The sequence below is a fragment of the Pangasianodon hypophthalmus genome, chromosome 19, assembly GCF_027358585.1.
Source record: "Pangasianodon hypophthalmus isolate fPanHyp1 chromosome 19, fPanHyp1.pri, whole genome shotgun sequence".
Classification (NCBI taxonomy): domain Eukaryota; kingdom Metazoa; phylum Chordata; class Actinopteri; order Siluriformes; family Pangasiidae; genus Pangasianodon; species Pangasianodon hypophthalmus.
This window is the reverse complement of record NC_069728.1, coordinates 20995788-21004118: the sequence shown is the minus strand read 5'-3', so window position 1 is coordinate 21004118 and position 8331 is coordinate 20995788.

Here is an 8331-nt window from a genome sequence, read left to right as displayed (position 1 = left end):
TATGAGGATGATGATGATGATGATGATGAGGATGATGAGGAGGAGGAGGATGATGAAGATGATGATGATGATGATGATGAAGATGATGATGATGATGATGAGGATGATGATGAAGATGACGATTATGAGGAGGAGGATGAAGAGGATGATGATGATGATGATGATGATGATGAAGATGATGATGAGGATGAGGAGGATGATGATGAGGAGGAGGAGGAGGAGGAGGAGGAGGATGAAGATGATGATGATGAAGATGATGATGATGATGATGATGATGATGATAAGGATGATGATGAAGATGATGAGGATGATGATGATGATAAGGATGATGATGAAGATGATGAGGATGAGGAGGAGGATGATGAAGATGATGATGATGATGATGATGATGATGAAGATGATGATGATGATGATGAAGATGATGATGATTATGAGGAGGAGGAGGATGATGATGATGATAAAGAGAAAAAAACATTTTAAAAAAATAAATATTAAGAAATTATATATTTTGTTATGAAAAAACTTTAGTAAAAGGAAAATCAAAGTGAAAACTGACTGACTGTAAAAGAATTTTAAAGCACAAAGCTGTTAACTCAGGACTTGATGATGAAATGAATCAGAATTAGTTCTTTTATATTTTAATTATTAGTTATTTATATTTTAATTATAAATATTGATGTGCAGATGATTGAGTGTGGATTTCTCCACTAGTTTTAATGATTTACACAATTCACTCATAATTTGAAATTTCAAAAAAAGTTGATTATTTTCCTCTAACAGCATGTCCCTGAGTGTTTTATTCCTCTTACACCACAGCAGTTTACCAACAATTACAAGTTTTTATTTATTAAAGAACTACGTCACAATTTTTACCCATTTATAGTTACGTTTAATGTCTGTGATATGAGTTATTTCCTGTTGTCACTTACGTTATAGCAGCTATAAACACTCGTTCCCTCACCAGAGTCTCTTTTTTATCTCTCTTCAAGTTAATAAGATAAAAAAATAAATAAATGTTAGTGAGAAACCGCAAAGAAGCGTAAACTCCTCTGTCCTGAAGATGTCGGAAAACTTACAGTTCCAGCTTTACCTCTGACTGTTACAAAGCGCTGACACTGGAGACTCCTTCCATCACTGTTACATAAACACATTTCTCCTTACAGAAAACTTCACCTTATCAATGATTACGCTCGGTTTTAAATCCGTTTATGTGGCGCGTCTGCCGTACGAGTCCCTGTGAATGAGCTGTTACTATAGAAACGGTAATATATAAAACATGTGTATTAGTAACATACGTATAATCAACACCTTCCGAGCATTCAGAATCCAGGACTCAACAACGCCGTGGTGTAAAGTGTGATATAAATTGTTCATTTAAAACCCTATAATAAAAATAACCCTTCAGAACCAAAGAGTGAAAAATCGGAATAAATAATTAATTTAACACTGAAGTCGAATAATTTCAATTATTTCAATAAAGTGTGAGCAGCAGTGTGTTAATCAGGATGATGATAAACACACGCAGTGTCAGTGTGAGAGTTCAGTCACTGTGTAAAAGGGGAAAATGTAGAATATTGTGTATAATGGAGTTGTTAAGAGGAATCGTTGTGTAATATTAACACTAGAACACCTTCAGATTTCTTCCTCCTGATACACCAGCACACTGATGCTGAGTGTTTACTCAAACCGCTGCTGTGTGTATGTGTGTGTGTGTGTGTGTGTGTGTGCGTGTGTGTGTTTCATTCACTCAGGATTGGGAAATAGAAATGAAATCTTCCACATCTGTCTGGAAAAGCGCTGTGTCGTGTCTGATAAGACACGGAGCGTGTTGAAGCTTGCTGTGGGACGGAGTGGAGGCGTCAGTACTGACTCAGAGATTTAAAACCTGATGCCTCAGTGACTCACACAGGAAGCTGTGACCGGTCAAAAGGTGTTGATTAATTCTCTATAACAGCAGTTCTGACAGTAGTGCCTCACATTAAATGTAACTGTAAATGGATAGAAAGTCCAATGTCTCATTCCTTGATAGATAAATAGTTGTAATTGGTGGCAAATTGTTGTGATGTAAGAGGAATAAAACACTTTGGTGGTAATGTGATATTCATAACCAGCAATCTGTAGCAGCAGAGTTAAGTGTTTACTCTCACAAGCTAGCAGTCATTAGCATCTTTGAACTTGTGTATTAAGTTGTAAACATATTAAACGTGTTTTCTACAGCGCCACTGTCTGACATCTTTGGCATAATTACTACACTAAAAAAACTGTGATGCTAATATTAAACAATGTGAAGGATTCGTCCATTTCTCTCCACACAGGCCACTCAGGTGCTCGTTCAGTCACTTGGCATTTCGAGACTGGACTAATGATCTACTGATCTCCTGGCAGCTCTGCCTCTGAGCACCATTCGACCTCTGCAACTGATCCAGAAAGCAGCTGCACGACTGGTTTTCAACCTTCCTAAGTTCTCCCACACCACCCCATTGCTGTGCTCCCTCCACTGGCTTCCTGTAGCTGCTGCATCAGATTTAAAACACTGATGCTCGCCTACAAAGCCAAAAACAGACCAGCACCCACTTATCTCAAAGCACTTATTACACCTCGAGCTCCACCACGCTCCCTCCGATCCGCTAGCACTGCTCAACTGATCCCTCCATCTCTCAGGGTACAAGGAAGACCTGCATCGAGACTCTTCACCGTTCTGGTGCCTCGGTGGTGGAATGAACTTCCTCTAGATATCTGAACAGCTGAGTCACTGGCAGTCTGATGGTGCTCTTAATCCGTGACCCAGTGAACCAGTATCAGGATGTATTTATTGATAAAGATTTCAAAGCAATTCTGTAAGTCGCTCTGGAAAAGCGCGACTGCCAAATGCCATAAATTTAAATGTAAATGTACTATTTATTTGTTAACTATATCGGAGGAGATATTATTAGTCAGCGGAGACGCATCTTAGTCAGAGACATCGCTTATCTCTAGGATTTTTTTAGGAATAAAATTATGAATGTACTGAGAGAGATGCAAAGTAGTGCTTTAAATTGTCTCTTGCTTTTATGTTACATGTATCTGTACGAAATGCTAATAAAATGTTATTTCCTTCTTCAGTCAGTATTTTCTATCCCTGACTTTTCCAGGGTTTATAGGTGAGTGTTTGTGTTTAAAGGTGGTGGTCTTGACTAGTGAAAACTCCCTTCTTGGGCACTACTCAAGAAAAATCTGGCAACCTCGGAGGTGTAAACTACACACAGGTGATTTCAATAATCTGAATGTGGAGCTCAGAAAATCCACTTAATCAGCTGCGTAACCCGACTCTGAATACCAGCAACTTTCCTCACGGAAATACTGACGTAATTTTTGGACAGTCGTCGACTCTAAGCTGTGTGTACCTGAGTATCTATCATCAGGTACCTTTTTTAGTGAATTAACGTCTCAAATCAAACACTAATGGTTTTAAAATAACTAAACAGAAATGACAGACTATGTTTCATGCTCATCAATACAACACACCAAATGTCTGGTATAAATATTTTCGCTGCTAATTTGAGTGTGTAGCGTAGCACAGTTCTCTCTTAGCAAAATGTAAACCGCGGCCCATTCCAGCAGCTCCACCTCTTTTCTCTGGTATCTTTAGTATGCCATGGAGGCATTAACAGTCTCCTGGTGTGAACACACTTTCATTAATGTTACTTAGAAATCATGAAAATGGAAGCGAAGGGTGTGATTTATAAAAGCTTTCTCTTCGTCCTCAGATGTTTTGCGAGTTTATTTTTATAAAGTAACTTGGCGAGAAAGCTGTCGACTGCTGTGTGCTGTTCAGGAAGTAAATTCATCATCATGACCCAAAAAAGACCAGACTCGTGCACTCACTATAAACAAAACACCTTTAGATTTTCGTTATCTTCAGTAGTCAAAACACGACATGTGACACACACACACACACACACACCACAGCCAAGTCAAAACAGAGATCCTGAGTGGTGTCTGGTGTCGTTGAGGTTACAGGAGAAACTGGGTGACTCAGGAGTGGAGTATGAAGCAGCAGGACGCAGTATTTTCTCTGAAAGGAAGCCCTCAGTGACTCTCACTCAGCCTTGAACGCTCTGAGTAATACATCACCTCTTCTTCTGCAGTAAACATTGCCCAGATGTTCCACATGTGTTCTGAGATGCATCAGAGAGCCAGGACAGTGTCCTCAGTGTAATTTACACACTGCTTCACCAGTACTGCACTTCCAGCAGAAAAGTGAGCAGGAAAGTGTGTTAGCAGTGTGTGTTAGTGCTGTGTGTTAGTGCTGTGTGTTAGCGGCGTGTGTTAGTGCTGTGTGTTAGTGCTGTGTGTTAGCGGTGTGTGTTAGCGGTGTGTGTTAGCAGTGTGTGTTAGTGCTGTGTGTTAGTGCTGTGTGTTAGCGGCGTGTGTTAGTGCTGTGTGTTAGTGCTGTGTGTTAGTGCTGTGTGTTAGTGCTGTGTGTTAGCGGTGTGTGTTAGCAGTGTGTGTTAGTGCTGTGTGTTAGTGCTGTGTGTTAGCGGCGTGTGTTAGTGCTGTGTGTTAGCGGTGTGTGTTAGCAGTGTGTGTTAGTGCTGTGTGTTAGTGCTGTGTGTTAGCGGTGTGTGTTAGCAGTGTGTGTTAGTGCTGTGTGTTAGCAGTGTGTGTTAGCGGTGTGTGTTAGCAGTGTGTGTTAGTGCTGTGTGTATGTGTGGATACGTGAGCACATATCTGATGTATAAAAGATGTATATAAAGGAGACTACAAAAGAATATGAAGCAATTTAGAGCATTGTGACTTTCACTAAAAGGTTGAGGCCACGCCTCCTTTACTGAGACTGAGAACACAGAGGCCACGCCTCCTTCACCAGGACTAAGAGAAAGAAGCCACGCCTCCTACACTACAACTAAGATTAAGGCCACACCACCTTCACTAAAACTGACACAAAAGCCACGCCTCCTTCACTGGAACTGAGACAGAAGCCCCCAGGTATAAAATTCAATTCAATTCAATTCAATTTTATTTGTATAGCGCTTTTAACAATGGACATTGTCACAAAGCAGTGTTACAGAAATAAATGGATTCACAAAAATATATTGTAAATGTGTGAATTTATCCCTAATGAGTGAGTCAGAGGTGACGGTGGTGAGGAAAAACTCCCTGAGATGATATGAGGAAGAAACCTTGAGAGGAACCAGGCTCAGAAGGAACCATCCTCATCTGGGTGCAACGGATAGTGCGATTATAAATCATTCCCTTCTATTATTGTGTACTACATGGACAAATAGTGCAAATGTGCAACCAGTAAATTCATCACAGTTTTTACGAGAAGTCCGGCTGGTTAAAATCTATCCACTGTCCACTGATGGAGTCCTGAGTACGAAGCTGCTCGTGGCAACTGCAGCCCCAAAGCCACACCTATTTAGCTAGCATTAATGTTACCTGTTCAGCAGTAAGTATCCGATGTTAAGTAGGTAGCCAGGTTTGCTAGCAAGCTAAACAATGTTAAGTAAATTATTATGGTGATCTCGTATGATTGGCTGTTTGGATGCAACGTAAACTCCGCCCATTGTTAACCCAGGAATACAGGACTACAGTAAGGGTTAAAGTGATTTGAGTTCAGTTGGAGATCAAAGTGGGAAGGTTTATCCCAAGCTTCAAGCCAGACTTTGTGGAAAATAAAGTCCACCTACAAAAACAAGGCAGGATTTTTTTGCTTATTGTGCGGTTGCTAAGCATGACGCCAAGACGGAGAACCACGTAGCGTCAAACTGCAGCCAACAATCACAAACACACGACCTCCTGAAAGGAGCCACACCGCTGTAAAAACACATCGGTTCCTGACACTCAGACCTTCAGGCTGAATCGTGTCTCTAGTTATTGTCGGTGTGCGTCTTTCTTTTATTTGTCCATCAGGAAGTGCAGGATGACCGGAAGAAAAACAAACGGGCTAAAGAGAGAACGTCAGATCATGTCCTACGGACAGAACCACGCATCCCGGCATACAGGGGTTTGGTGTTTGATCACAAGGTTGTACTCCAGCGTTGGGTTTGAAGAGTTTTATTCTCACAGCACAAACTACACGAGCAAACGGAGCAGGGCCGGCGCACAGAGGGAGTGAAAAACGACTCGGCTGTTGGCAGCGTGTGCTCGCTGTGCGCCTGACAGCTGTTATAAATCATTTCCATCTCCACTCCGGATGCACTCGGGCCGCGACCGGAGCGCGCAATAAATCCACGCTCGTCTCATTTACGTTGTCAGAAGGTGAAGGCGTAATTCGACCAGGACGTTCACTCAGGCCAAAAATCCATCAGCGCTAGTGGGAGTGGTCTAACCTAAAACCCCCAATCAGCGGATTGGCAAAATCAGCAACGCTGCCTTCACATCCAGAAGTCTGGCGTTTGGACCAATCAGAGGCTCATTAGGAGCTCATTAAGAAAGGAATGAGATTAATACAAGGCTCAGGATTCTTTAAAGACAATCCTTTTGTCTCCTGTTATGATCTTCACGAAGTAACGAGAAGGAGAACTGAGCAACGGAAAAACACATCTGTTTGTGACTCATTCTTATTCTGATTTTCTTATTTCCTTTGGAAGGAAATCACCTGACAGGAGACATGGAGAAATATTAGTCTCATCAATAAGAGACTTCATAAATGTCTTGGATACATATTTTTTGGATGAGATTCAAGTCCTTGTCTAGTAAAATCTGTCCGCCGTCTTGGCCACGCCCCCAGGCAGTTAGACAAGACCAGGATAGACAAGTTTTTCAGTCCAGTGGGTGGAGCAAAAAGGACGAATGACATTTCTGCCTGTATTAGCCACACCCACATCATTAATTAGTGAGGAAAGGATTAGGCTCATCTGAGCGGAGCAAAAATGCAGAAATGTGGGCGAGATCAGGCTTACTTCACTCATTAATTAACCCTGTCACGTGGGCAATTGATTAGGCCACGCCCAACTCATTAATTAGCCCTGTCTCCTCACTGATTGGCCCTGTCTGAGGGAGGAGCTCAGGGATGTTAGTCTCACTGATGAGTGGGATGGATATGGAAATATGGGCTGGATTAGCATTAACTAGCCCCACCCCCTCATTAATAAGTTCGTTAATCATTTGTTATAAAATAATGAACATTTGCACTGCAAAATTTCCAATAATAAATTTGAAATGATGTGAGTCAGAGCAAGTACTAAAATGTTCTAGCACGTCTAACAGCATCTAGCAGTTATTTTCTTATTTTTTCTTTTTTAAAGCACTTTTCCTGCTCCTGAGATTCTGAAAAGTAAACCTGGAGTCTGTAGGAACTCGGAGCCTGCGAGCGTTCCTCAGGAGCTCAACACTTCATATGGAGGATTTGAACCCCAAAGCCCTCGTCCTCGAGCGGAGCTTAACACCTCCAGTCCCTCATCGAAAAGCAAGCTGTTTCTCCTCCTGACGGAGCGCCGGCTTCTCTAACGAGCCACACGGCACAGCCGGTTCAGGCGGATCTGACCTAGACGTGAGAGCACTTTGCTGAAATCAGGGCCGCAGACTTTTTTAATAAACGCTGGGCTCGCTGCAGCGTCCCCGACTGCTCCGTCGTGTCCCCCGTCCAAAAACAGCAGAAAATAACCGGCTTGGCTTCATGAGAGCCTGATTGTTGGGTCAGAGCGAACGCTGCCGTCAGCTCTGCTCATGGAAATGTTAAATATGAGAAAAAAGTGAAGGTCACGCAGAATGTTTTAATGAGACTCAGCTGTGATCTGACCTGCATGCCAGAGCTGCTCAGATTTAATTATTTATTTATTTTATTTAATGTTTTTCCCAGTTTAGTTAGAAAATGTGCTTTCTCTCAGACGTGTAAAAAAAAAACACCATATCTTATCAAACTACTGATTATCTCACGTCATGGGAGGAGACACAAACACAAGCCTGTGATTGGCTCTGACTGACAGGGGGGAGGAGCCTGGATTACTATTAGTTTGATTATCTTGTGCAGTTTTCTATAACAAGAAGAAGAAGAAGAAGAAGAACTATTATGATGATGATGATGATTAGATTTATATATAATTATATATATTTTTACTCACTGTTATTTTAGCACTTCCTTGGCCACACTGGCTATAATGGGTTCCCTCAATAATAATTAGAATAAATTAGTGTTTACACTCAATGACCAAATTATTAGGAACCACAGTCTCATGCCTACATGCATTTCTGCACTGAGCTGCTGCCTCCTTATTTATATCATATTAGATATTTATATGAATGAACAGATGGACAGGGGTTCCTAATAAATTGTCAGTGAGCATAAATCATACTTGTGTGATAATAATAATAATAATAATAATAATAATAATAATAAGGAACAAT